The following is a 14,401-nucleotide window of genomic DNA, read 5'->3' as shown; positions in this document are numbered from 1 at the left end:
AAATTAATATTTGTTCACATTCTATAAATTTCTTTTTACGATATCTAGAGAAAGAAGTATTGCTTCTGGTTTTATTCTATAACATAAAATTTACGTTTTTTCTCCTCCGTGTTTCTTGTACTCGTTGCATGTAAATGATTATCTAATTATTAAGCATTATTGTGTGTGTGCAAACGTGCATGTGTGTGTGTGCGTGTGCATACTTGCGTGCGTGCGTGTTCGCATGTGTGCGTGTGTGTGTCGTAATTCATTACATCAATTAGTAGAAAAATAGCACTAGACAAAAAAAATAAATATACTTCTAATATTGATTAAATAAAAATTCTTTCAAACTAAGGTATGATGAAGGTCACATGCACAGTAGTACTCCAGCTAATTGAGTCGCTGAGTTCACAAAAGTTTGTATATTTTGGCACATAATTGAAATATTTGGCCTATTTCATCAAAATTTGAACAGTGACATTTAAGTGACGTAATCTGTATTTTTTGGGAAGTTCCGATACCCATATCTTACAGCTGCATTATAAATCTCTCACTTATCTATGATTACAGTGCAGTACAGCCAACTTCCATGTTAATAACATTAAACACTAAGTTTTGTCAGTTCCACATTTTTTTCCTTGAACAGAAATATTTACAGAGAATCATGCAAATAAAGCAGTATTCAGAAGTAAAACAAGTTCCCGAAAATGCTTTAATGTTTTTATACGTTGTGCAGTTTTTCACAACAGAACAATACTTAGACAATACAAGATCAATAATGAGTGTTTGTGTCTTATGTTCATCTCTTATAGATCTTTAGCTTTGTCTTCTAATATTTACATTGTGTTTATTTTCGTGCACCATTTTTTTCTTTAGGTGTTCGTTTGATCAAAATACCTAAGTATAAAATTTCCACCAGGCCTAAATAGCTTTCATTAGTAAAGTTTTTGAGTTTTTCAACTCCCAAAGAGTTTTTTGACTACAAAAAATGTTCATGATAACTGGCTTGTAGCGGAAACATATTCGGATGAAACTCCAATAAAGTTACTTAAAGTGGCTCTTTACATTTCAATGGACTCAGTTTTTCTTTAGATTAATCCAGCTTTATTCTTGTCATAAGGTACTTACCAAACACCAATTTTAAAGTTAGAATGCTTTTATACCCGTACCGATACTCACATAGATATAAGTGCTCAAAATCTCACATAAAAACTTTCCTATCTCATTGTTGGTTCAATAAAACATAAAGCTGTTAGTGTTTTATACAGATAACATAAAAATAAAAAGTACCATTCGAAAACAAGTTGTTGTTTAAAGGTTTATTATGAATTTAGATTAGCTTTATCAAAGCGTGTCAGTTTGGAATATTCAAATCATACTAACTATTTGCACGTTTTTAAGCAATGTTGCTGTTTCATACTAAAGTTACTTTGACAAAAGAAGCAAAACATAAATTAACAAGCTTTCATATAATAACAATAATAATAACAAACTAATATAATTTTTTATATGATTCTATTGCTATGATAGTAGATGAATACTCTGTAAAACATCCAGCACACAATTACTATTACAAGCTATATATACAAATTCATACAGAATAAGAGTGTATATGAGTATATACAGATAAGATTAATATCTTAAATCGCTATCATACAATAAAAAAAATACTCTATGTTAATAAGCTGTATACACAGAGTCACCTTAAAATAGCCTCCGGTGTATTAGCTCTATTGGTGCACAGCTCTATTAGTCCTACACTTAACTAACCTGTATATTGATGATAAATACAGTATTTGGTGTTTACTACAACACAAGGAGAGTTTCATGTCAAGCTATCTTGAATATTATTATAATTAACCTCTCTCTATACAAAGTATGTAATCAACTTTTAATCTATTGCCAGTTGATAGACTTTAGTTCAAAATTATCATTGTTAAAGGAGAAGACAACTGAAAGCACATATAGTAAGTTGTAACACTGCGGTCAAGGTGAATCGCTACCTAAAGAGAGTGATAGGCATTTTCTCTACGCAGCAATAAGCAGTCTTTTATTTTCTGCTGTTTGTCAATATTTCTCAATAGCAATCAATATTGTATTGTATTGTTCAATTGTAATGATTATATTATGTTATACTCTTCTTTTCTCTTCACAAATTTTTAACGTATAGAATTTTTTGTCAGCTAGGAAAAACTGTTCAGAAATTTTGACAAAGCGTGTTTGATGTTTTCTTTTGGGAAATACTCTTAATTACATGTACTTGCAAGTGGCTGACATGTCAAATCAATAAAATCATATTAGTAATAGTTTGATATAAAGTTGTGATGTCTCACATAAAAACATTAAGTCAAATGCTGTAATAAAAAATTGTTTATATTTCTACAAAATTTTTCTAATTGAAATATTTGAATATGAGATTTGAGTATGAAATTTTAATTTTAAAATCAGGGTTTACTTCAAACATGGTCTTTGTCAAATAAATGGAAACAGTGTGTTATTAAGTTTGACATTACCAATACCAATCGTGTGATAACTGACTGTGTCTTTACAAACAACTACTATTAAGATATTTTCACCTCCTTCCTAACCTGAAAGTTATATTAATCACTGGTTCAGTAAACTGATGTATTCCTGTTTTGATACAAAGGCAGCCGATAGTACTATACTTTGAGTTATTAGTTTTTTCAACACTTCACACTCCCTACAATTAGGTTAGAGTTTTCAGCATCAAGTTCCTATAGCCAATCAATATATTTTACTGGTTTTAAACAATGACACCTGGTTCCGCTGTTCTGGGAGTTAATAGTTTAGTAAGAGTTTGTATTAAGAGTGCCATGTGTATACGGCTACAATACAGTATAGCCACCCTTCATCTCAGTAATTATGGACAAAAGTTATTTTCCTGTTCCTCATTGTCATCTCTTATGTTAAATTCTGTTACAAATATTCATAAAACTGGTTTCCAGAAGTTAAAAATGGTCACAGGAAAATTATTGGTGTTTTTACATGTAAAATCCAATGTACAGTCTCCCACAACAGATCAATACCTGGAATATGTAAAATCAATATTGAGCATTCATATCTTATGTCCATCTCTTATGGATTGGCAATGGTGTAACTTTCTATTCTACTTTTTGCATTGGTTTTCTTTTTCATGAAGTTTTTATTTGGGTTTTTTTGAACAAACAAAAAACTATCATTTCTGAAGCATTTGATACACTTCAATCAGCAGTGGAATTTTAGCTTCTTGCAAACAAAGGCTTTTTTATTTTAAGAGACAACTCTGACTGATGTTACAGTTATTCAGATTAATCCAGCTTGTTTTTGTTATATAATATTTATTAAATGTATTCTAGAAAGTCAGATGTGCTTTATTGCTTTTATCTACACACTTAAATTTAAACACAAAATTTAGTTTTTACATCCAAATTTTGAAGTTCTTGATAAACTAGAAATTTCCCTGTCATACAGCCAACGACCAAAGTGATATTGGAAAAAGAAAGAGTACTATTAGTTGAGAAATGCAATATTAGCAGTCAAATGGCACTGCAGTGTAATAGGATAACTGCAATCATAGCTGCAATGGTAGCTGTAATGTACTAGGTGTTATTATGTACAACAAACAGCAATACTGGAAGGAAAAGATTATATGTCTATATCTCTCCCCTGCAATAGGAGAAATGCAATATTAGAAGTAAAATGGCAAACTGCTGTGTAATATACACAGTTTGAAAATTGTTTGTGTTAAATGTAGAATGGTTTTGATAGCGATCTGTAACAGAAAGTGAGCATCAGCATTCACACGTCTGGAAGTTTTTTGCAAACTGGAGCAAAATAAAAAAATGTTCTCTTTTCATAAAGGGGCAATGTAGTTCGGACCTAGCTTGTACATAAGATGTAAAGAATTTTGGCTAACGTTCTAAATAATTTAATGAAACCTTTGGTAATTGGACAAAAAACATAGGCTGATAAACTGTGCACCACATTTTTTTACCTGTAAATCGGTCTACGCCTCAAACGGTGTACATTTATTACAGAAACCTTCGAATAAGTAAAATTCGAATGATTATTCTTACAATTAAATATTTTTGCAAGATATTAAAAACGGAAAGATATTAAAAACCTTCGACAATTGGACAATGCCATAGACTGGTGAAATGTGCACGTTTTTCTCGTAAAATACGCACGACTTAATGGTTCTCCTCTTGGCCGCACGGCTTTATCGGCATTTCGTTGGCCGGTTTTAATTTTGATTTAAAAATGCTTGTCAGGTTTTAATAGCGATTTTAGGCCAAATTAATCTGTCTAGTTATGTATTATCCAATCAGATTGGTAAGGTTTAGGATATTGTCTACAAATTTCAAAAACTTGGTAACATATTTGAATAGGTTTATATGTGTTTTGTATTGTTATAATACTTAAACGACCTCATTGAAAAATGGTTAAAATTGTTGATGAGATTTCGGCACAAGGGTTTGCGACGGTGATAATAAATAATTTCCGTGAGTTGCGTGCACATATGCATTTATTATAAAGCTCCCAAACAATCGCTTCGCTCATGTTTGGTCGTGGCAATATGTACGATGTTATGACAAGGTTTGCAGAATAATAGAGTTTTTTATAACTGTTCAAATGATATGAGATGATAAGAATGGAAGCTTTAAACAAAGTTTTTTGTTAAAGGTTTATCAAGTAATTGGATTAGCTTATCAAAATCTGCCAATTCTATATTCACACTAGGTATTTGCATGTTTTAATCATTACATATGCCATTTCAGGTCAAAATTAATTTAATAAAATAAAAAAGGTCAAATATAAACCGATATTATTGTCAGTTCTCTAACAATATAAATATTATGCTAGATAAATACCTTATATGACTATAATACAGTAAACAGATACTCTACGTCAACAAGCTGTATATACAGGTTCATCTCGAATAATATTCAGTGCACTATATACAGCTCTATAGGTCTCATACTTAACCAACCTGTAAGTTGAAGATAGATATAATATCTGGTATTTGCATCAATACAATTAGACCCACATTTGTAACTTATTTTAAAAACTATTACAACCAACCTGTTCCTATGTATTATATTTAACCAATTTTAACATATTTCTAGATGATACATTTAATTTTAATATTATTAGTATATTATGTATGATTGTGTGATGGCGTGTAAAAGTCTTCTAAACAGAGCAGCTTGCACAGCATGTTTTACAACTGGTCTTTTGTAAAGACCGAGCAGCGTTTTTAAAACACCATCAAATGATGATGTGTAAAAGACGCTGTAAAAGACAGTCTTTCACGGCATACTAGCTAATTCCCCTTTTTCAGGCTTAGAAATAATCACACATGAGAGTAGAGTGCATTAGTGTATATTTGCATATAACAGGCACAGCCGCAGTCAAACACTACTCTGCCATCACAGTAAAAATGCCAGCCTTTTATATGGTTGGCCTATGATAATAACAAGTGTTACATAAGATAGCATGGTCAAACTTGTGACGGCCATTACATAAGTTGTGGTAAAACGTTATTTAATGCACAAGGAAATTGATATAATAAAAGGTTAAATATAGTTAGACGTAAATGACCACGACTGCTAACAAAGATCACTAAAGTAAAAATGTAAGTTTTTCTCAAAATGTAGACAACAATGTCTGTGTGCTACGGCTACCACAGGTTTTGTGATAAATTAAATATCTGTGAGTTGAGTTTTAAAACAATAAGAAGTTTGTTGTTCAACATGCATTGCCACGGAACATTCAAATACTCAATTTATATTTCTATGAGTGATGAAACCTTGTATTCTTCTTTGTGATAACAGACACTTATAAAACAAGACATTGATTATTGATCGCTGTTGGAGAGTAATGGTATGGGAGATTAGACAATAGCTACAATAGAAATACTCATCACTCCCTTCATGGGTAACACCTTTGGAAAACACTTTTGAGCTCTTGCTTGGAAAACACCTTTCAAATATTTGAAAAGTTTTTTCTTGGAAAGAGCTCATAGTGAGTGTATATAAAGAGCAGAAAAATGGAACTCATCACAGAATCAATCTTGGGAGTAGTATTTCTAGTTACAAGAGAAAAACTTTCTACTTACCTTTGATCATCATTCTACAAGAAACATGAAGATTATCTTGGCACTAGCTTTCCTGGCAGCAGTGAGTATCTGTTATTAAAGTTTTTGTCAGCATGTGAGTTTCAATAATTTAAAAAACAGAACTGATTTTATACCGCTGTGATGTGTACAATAGGCCTTTTCATTTTATCTGATGCTCAATCATATTATTAAATATCTACTAACAAAGACCTAACTTTATATAGGTCACTCAAGCAGCTGACACTTGCTATAAGCTAACTACTAACAGCTATGATGAGTTAGCTATCACTAGACAAGGAGCTGTTGTTTTGAAAGAGAAGACTAGTGGAAACACTTATGGTAAGTTATTACATTAGGATTAATGAAGTTGAGTTACTACAACATTTAGACATATACTACTTAAGAATACATGCAATGTTAATGTACTTGACAAATATTCTTTTTTACAGACTTTGTGCTGAAACCGTTGAGCTGCCAGCAGAAGTCAGCTATTGCTCTCAGCCATGCAGCATGCGCTCCTAATATGTACCTCTGGGAGGTTCATGCACCAAAGTATCCTCCTTACAGATGGAACTCAAACAGGCTACTCTTTCATCTCTCAGCTTCTTGTTCAGCTAGAAACCAGCAACTTAGAGTAATGAGACAGGTAGAGACTCTAACAGACAATTATTATTACAATAGTTCTAGTGACTCATAGACATAGACTAACAAATATATATTACATTTATAGAGCAAAGATGGGAAGGTACCAGAAGAAGGTCATTTCATGAGGAATTCTCTAAAAAACAGGCTTACATTCAGGTGACTTTTTATATACTATGATATTTAATTTTAAGCCTCACTTTTGTAACAGAAACAACAAACTACAAAATAAAACCATTTGAAGAATCACACAGAAATAAATTTGTGTTTTTAGGTACCACATGTATTACATGTATGATCCTGTAGCGCCCGCTGGAAATGAACTCTGTTACATTGGAGTTCAACAAGACAATACTCTGAGCGGAGTCAGTCTGGTTAAGAAACCTTCATCAGAATATGATAACTACCCCTTAGAGAATGGGGTGTATGATCTCAGGCTACTGGAGGTCGATTGTATTTAACAGAAGATGAAGAAAGTTGTCATCCTTAAACTATAACTTTATTTCTGTTGCTATCCATATTTTTTATATTGGTTTGATACTATATTTTCTACAGATTTTACACTGTTATAATATTTTACTTCTTTGTTGCTATTTTTTCATATTTTGTCAGAACTTTTTCATAGTAGCTAAAGTCTGACATTTAACACAAAGCTGTGCTTCTTTTACACCAATATGAAGCCGGCAACTAAATATCTATTTCTACATCAGTTTTATTATGTTAGTGTGTCTAATTTAAGTAAATATAAAAGATTTGCACTATAAATCTCCTTCGATATGTCTTTTGAATGCTTCATTAGCGCTGATAGTGAAGAGTTCACAGTGAGCAAAATTGAATTTGTTTAATTAATTCGGTGAGATTTTGCTACATCTAAACTAATATTACTTTAACTATATCAATATTAAATTATATATGATATTTTATTAGTTGAGCTGATTTGCTAGCATTAATCTGCATTTGTTCTTTTAGACAAAAAGACCGTTTTGTATTCCTATTGCAATATTTGTAACTGTCACCATTTATATTTTATAGTAAAGTTAGCTGTCATCAAAATCTCAGTATTTCTCAGTTACAAGAAGCAAATGTCTCTATAGCAACTTTGTATCATATCCCGTCTTTTCATATTTTATAAGACAAGCAGTATGTGAGAACTAAGTTTCTCAAAACTACATAAAATACAAAAATTAAACAAAAATACAAACTTTGAAGGAAATGTAAAAATGCTAAAAGTATCATCATCTTCACCAGGTTATAGCAGTTTTACAGATGTGTGACTTTTAAACATATAACAGTTTTATGTTCATAGGCTGTGCTTTCTTTCACAAAGTTTCAGAAGTCTATAACAAATAAACTATTGAAGGTTCATTATCACAAATTGCTGCTTTGCCATCACAATAAAAATTATATACTATTTGTTTTAATGAATAAGTAACCAGGCCTACTGCTAACAGTACTATAGGAACTGAAAAGTTTGAAGTGGTATAAATAACTAAAATCTACTACCACTTACAATGGTTACAACTTACAGCTTACAGGTTTACAATAAAAACTTTTCCTATAAGTTGATATGGCTGAGTTGTTATTTCTTCTCATTTAAACTAGACAGAAATATTTATGAAGTGCAAAATCAACTTGACACAAAATTTATCTACAGCCTAGATTCCAACAAAAACAGTTACTGCTCTTTTGATTTTCTTTTTAATTAATATATTTATTTGATATCGTAAATCCGACAAAGCAAGGGTTTTGTTCCAAAAATATATTGAAAGCTTATAAATATTTTGAGAGGAGAAAATATGAGTATATCAGTAGCTAATGTTTAATACATCCGCATCGACTATACAAGCAGCAAATGGTAATGAGTGGATAACACCAGATGGCAAAGTAGAGTTGAGAATTCTTGATGTGGTTCCAGAGCTATTAGTACACCTGATTGTACTTAAAATTGCTAGAATTGTTGAAATTGACTTAAAATTGCTTCGTTTAAAGAAGTAACGCTGAAATTATAGAGACTACTTTTTGCTTTGTACCTCGGAGATTACGAAATAGTCAGCACCGATACTGGTGAAGGATGTGAATATTGTTATACATTCCTTCTTCATCTTTTAATAATAAGGTTAACTGTTATACCTAATAGAGTAAGAGAGGTAATATGCTCCCCATTGTGCACAATAGATGTCAAGTTTTAGGGTTTCAAAAAATAATATGTTAATTATGGTAACTCCTTCCCACACAAAATTGCCACCAAAAAGAGTGATGGGCATTTTTCTTGATAGCAGTGGAATCTCTTTTGTTTTCTATAGCTCACCATATTCCCCAATAGCAATCAATATTGTATTCTAATGTTCAATTGTGATGATGTAATTGGGTAATACTCTACTTTGTTCTTCATAAATCTGTACGATGAAAAATTGCTACATTGTTACAAAATACTGTTCAAGAGTTAGCAAAGAATGTCTGGGGCTTCTTTTCTTTTGGGAAATACATGTACATAACTCATATCCCCTTTGGCAGGTGGTACGACATTAATGTCGTTTTACGATATTGATTCTATTGAGTGGTGCGACATTAATGTCGATATCATATGCACTATGTATTAAGACTTACTACTGGTCTGTGTTCATTTTTCTATTCAATTACATACTTTATAAAGTAAAAGAACACATGTGACGACTTGAATAACTACATTTTAGACATGTATCTTTTCATTTCAACTTGTTTTGGGCAATCGTTATCAACATCGATGTGTTTTTTTACTCAGTAAGATACTAAGCTTTTTTCCCCGAAATGGTTTTTATGCTTTTATGTGAACAAAAGAACTTGCTATTGGTCTGTGCTCGTTTTTCTATCAAATTAAATACTTTTAAAGTAAAAAAACACATGTGAAGACTTGAATAACTACATTTTAAACATGTATCTTCTCATTTCAACTCGTTTTGGGCAATCCGTTATCAATATCGATGTGTTTTTTTACTCAGTAAGATACTAAGCTTTTTTCCCCGAAATGATTTTTATGCTTTACGATCGTTGTCGATGCCCTTTCTTTGTGCCTTTTTTACTTAGTGAGATCCAAGCATTGATCTTTTGTGAACTCAAAAAACATTTTATAATCATGGCTTCATCTTCCTAACGACCTGCTAGATCAACTCGAAGGGCCCAGTTTGTTTTGGCAGATTCTATAGTTGATGACTCAGACAATGACTCAAATTTTTCTGATGTCAATCTAATGGACTTTGATATAAGTGATGAGTCTAGTGATGACGATGCTTCTGTTGTTGGGCCAAGGGATGGTGGAGGAGATGCAATCAGTAATTATGGAGTTTGGACTGTGATTAGAAACCTTAGCAATGACAAATGCCTCAATGTCAATGATTTTACCAGTCTCATTGGGCCAGTATTTGCTCCACCAGAAGCTAATATGCATTTTAAAGTGTGGTTCTACTTGTAAAATGCTTTATTTGTAATATAAATACAGAATATGTTTTATTCAATAGTATAACATTATCGCAACAACAATCAAATTCTTCAATTTTTTTAAAAGTTTACATGTTTAAGGGTAGTTTAAATAGCTCAAATAGGCACAAAGGGTGTAAAACTGTTTGTACAATGCCTTGTTATATGATACAAACCTATCATACAACTATAGTGTAGCAAAAAAATATCATTTCAATAAAGTTTCAAAATTTTAGTTTTTTTGAAAAATTAATTCACCCAGGACGATCAGAAATAGGCTCAAAAACTCACCTGCAAAAGGATTAATCTACCAACAACTGACACAAAAAATCAATAAAATAATATTGGTAATAATATTGGTAATACTGCGACATGAAATCATAAAGTCTTACCTAGAGGAATCAAGCCCAAACTATGTTGAAAAGCATTTTTATTTTTACAAAAAACTTTTTGGGCAAATCATTATAAAATAGTATTTGAGAACTAATTTTATGTTTTCCTTTGATATGTTTTTACATTATATGATCTTAAACAGAAATTTTATATTGTATTTGAATTTTGATAGTTAGCAGTGAACTGAGTTTCAACTAACTTTTCAACTTTAAAGATTGTCAAAGATTAATTGTGTGATCACTGAGTGTGTCTCTACAACCCACTACTATTAAGGTATTCCTAGTTCTTCCTAACCTGAGAGTTATGACAATCATTGGTTCAGTAAACTGATGTATTCCTGTGCTTTTACAAAGGCAGCTAATAGTAATATTCTGTGAGTTATCAGTTTTATTTACACTTCACGTCGTCTGTCAAAAAGGACCGTGTGTGTTTTATTTGAATAAATTAGTAGAAATATAGAATTAAGCAAAAAATAAATATAATTACAATAATTATTAAATAAAAAATGAAAGCCTAATTCTTAGATACTAAGATATGATGAAGGCCACATGTACAGTAGCCCTCCAGCTAATTGAGTCGCTGGGTTTTGGCACAGGTGGAAATATGTGGTATATTCCATCAAAATTTGAATAGTGACATTTGAATGACATAATCTTTGGGAAGTTGTTGTTCTGGGAAGCTTTGTTCAGAAAGTTCCAATACTCATATCCTACAACTGCATAATAAATCTCCCACCTATTTATCATTACAGTGCAGTGTAGCCCACTTTCATCTTAATAACATTGAACACAAAGTTTTTCCAGTTCCACTTTTTTCTCTTTGAACAGAAATATTTACAGAGAATCATGAAAATAAAGTAGTATTTAGAAGCAAAACAAGTTCCTGAAAATGCTTTGATGTTTTTATACATTGTACAGTCTCCCATAACAAATCAATACTTAGACAATAGGAGAACAATAATGAGTGTTCACGTCTTATGCTCATCTCTTATTGATCGATAGCTTTCTTTTCTAGTATTTGCATTTTGTTTATTTCATCACACAACTTTTGTGTTTAGGAGTTTGTTTTGGTAAAACACCTAAAATACCCAAATAAAACAGTTCCACCATGCTTAAACAACTTGCATTAGTAGAATGTTGGAGTTTCTCAATACTCAAACAGTTTTTTGACAACAAATGATGGCTATGATAACTGGCTTGTAGCTGAAACGTATTCGGGTGAAAGTTCAACAAAGTTCATCAAAGCAGCTCTTTGCATTTTAATGGATTCAATTTAGTTATAATATATGTATATTATTATGTTATATATAGTATAATACAATTAATAACATATATATTATTAATTATATTTTATTATATTAATATATATATTGTATAATCCTATATATAATATAGTATCAAACACTATTTTGTCAGTTAGAATGCTTTCTTACCTGTACAAATACTCGAAATGATACAAATGAAAATCTCATATAAAAACTTTTCCATCTGACTGTTGGCTTACTAAAACATAAAGCTATTAATGTTTTAAACAGATAACATAAAAAATAAAAGCTTCTGCATAGCTCTTTGCGTTTCAATGGACTCAGTTTTTCTTTAAATTAGTCCAGCTTTTATCTTATTTTAACGTACTTAACAATTTGTCAGTTAGAATGTTTTTATACCCGTACAGATATTCACGTAGATATAATTGATGAAAATCTCATATAAAAACTTTTTCATCTGATTGTTGGTTTGATAAAACATAAAGCTGATAGTGTTTTATGCAGATAACATAAAAAATAAAAAGTCCCATTTGAAAACAAGTTATTTTTAAAGGTGGATCAGGTAATTAGTTTATTTATTTTAAAGTCTGTCAGCTCCAAAATACTCCAACTCATATCAACTATTTGCAAGTTATTAAGCATTGTTGCTGTTTCATACTAAAGTTATTTAGACAAAAGAAGAGAAATATAAAATAACAAGCTTTCATATAATAACAATAATAACTAGAAACTCTGCTGTCATACAGCCCACAACCAAAGAGATATTGGGAAAGAGAGAAAGGGTACTGATGGTTGAGAAATGCAATATTAGCAGTCAAATGGCACTGCAGTGCAATAGGATAACTGCAATGGTAGCTGTAATGTACTGGGTGTGCGTGTTATTATGTACAACAAACAGCAATAATGAAAGGAAAAGATTATATGTTTATATCTCTCCCCCTGCAATTGGAGAAATGCAATATGTGCCAATATTAGAAGTAAAATGCACTGGTATTATTAGAATAACCAATATTATTAATATAGTAATAATATAAAACCAATGCACAATTTTGTTTACATTTCAAAACGTCATAGCTAGCAATGTCAAAAAGTTGTGATATTTATATAAATTTTTAGAAAATCTGTACTACGTAGTCATTGTTCTGTAGTCATCCAAACTTATAATTAAATATTGTAATAACCTCATAAGGATTGTTAGAAAAAACATCATCATCATTTCCTTTACTTACACTGCGTTGGACAGCAGTCAGAAGACCAAAGTACTCAAAAGTTTCCAAAATGTCAGTTACTTTGAAATCGGCAAAAAAGAAACGATTTCAGTACTCCTACATTAATTACAGAAACCTTCAGCAATTCGACAATGCTATAGACTGGTGAAATGTGCAAGTTATTTTTCCGTGAAATGCGCACGACTTAATCGTTCTATTCTCTGTCACTCGGCGTTTCAATTTCCGGTCTTAAATTTTATTAAACCAAGCTTGTCAAGCGTTTTGTAAAGAATTTCAGCCAAATTAATTTTTCTATTTGTGTATAATCCATTCAGATGGGTAAGTTTTGAAATACTGTCGACAATTTACAAAGACTTGGTAATATATTTGAATAGGTTTATATGTGTTTTGTATCATTATTATACTTTCGTGACTCTACAAAACTATGGTTAAATTTGTTGATGAGATTTTGAAACAAGGGTTGCGACTTTGTTAATGAATAATTTTCGTAAGTTGTGTGCACATGCATTTATCATAAAAACTCTCAAACTTCACTCCCGTTCGTTTGGTCGTGGAATAACCAACTATTATAATTTCTTATATGATTGAGTTGCTACTATGTTAGATGAATACCCTGTAAAACATCCAGTACACCATTATAAGCTATATATACAAATTCATACAGAATAGGAGCATATACAGATAGGATTAATATCTTAAATAGCTATCATACAATAAACAAAAATACTCTACGTTAATAAGCTGTATTTACAGGTGCACTTGGAAATAACTTTTGATGCACTATGTACAGCTCTATTGGTCCTATACTTAATGAACCTGAACAGCAATAATCTTATAGCTTATAGCAAGTGTCAGAAATACCTGACACTTGCTATAAGCTGACCACTAACAGCTATGATGAGTTAGCTATCACTAGACAAGGAGCTGTTGTTTTGAAAAAGAAGACTAGTGGAAACACATACGGTAAGTTATTATGTTAGGGCTACTGTAATGGTTGTATTCATATTTATTGAGTTTTTGTGCTTTGAACGGATTGTACTTTGAATGGATTTGGAGTTGACCTTTGTCAATGAATTTGCATGTTAATGTTTCAAAAATTTGAAGTTGAACTTTGTCGATTTTTCCAAGACTAATGGTGCACTCCTCAAAACAGAAATTGTTAAACTACACTCGCTTTTGGGTCACAGTCAACTTTTGATTCACGATTTGGATACTTCCTGCTCTAACTCAGTCAGGATATTTAATCAGAATGTTTGTATTAATAATATTATTATTATCTCTTTGTATTACTAAACAGCAACAGAATTTACTACTTGCTAT

This window comes from Watersipora subatra, chromosome 8 (genome assembly GCF_963576615.1).
Source record: "Watersipora subatra chromosome 8, tzWatSuba1.1, whole genome shotgun sequence".
Lineage (NCBI taxonomy): Eukaryota > Metazoa > Bryozoa > Gymnolaemata > Cheilostomatida > Watersiporidae > Watersipora > Watersipora subatra.
Note: the sequence above shows the minus strand (reverse complement) of the source record.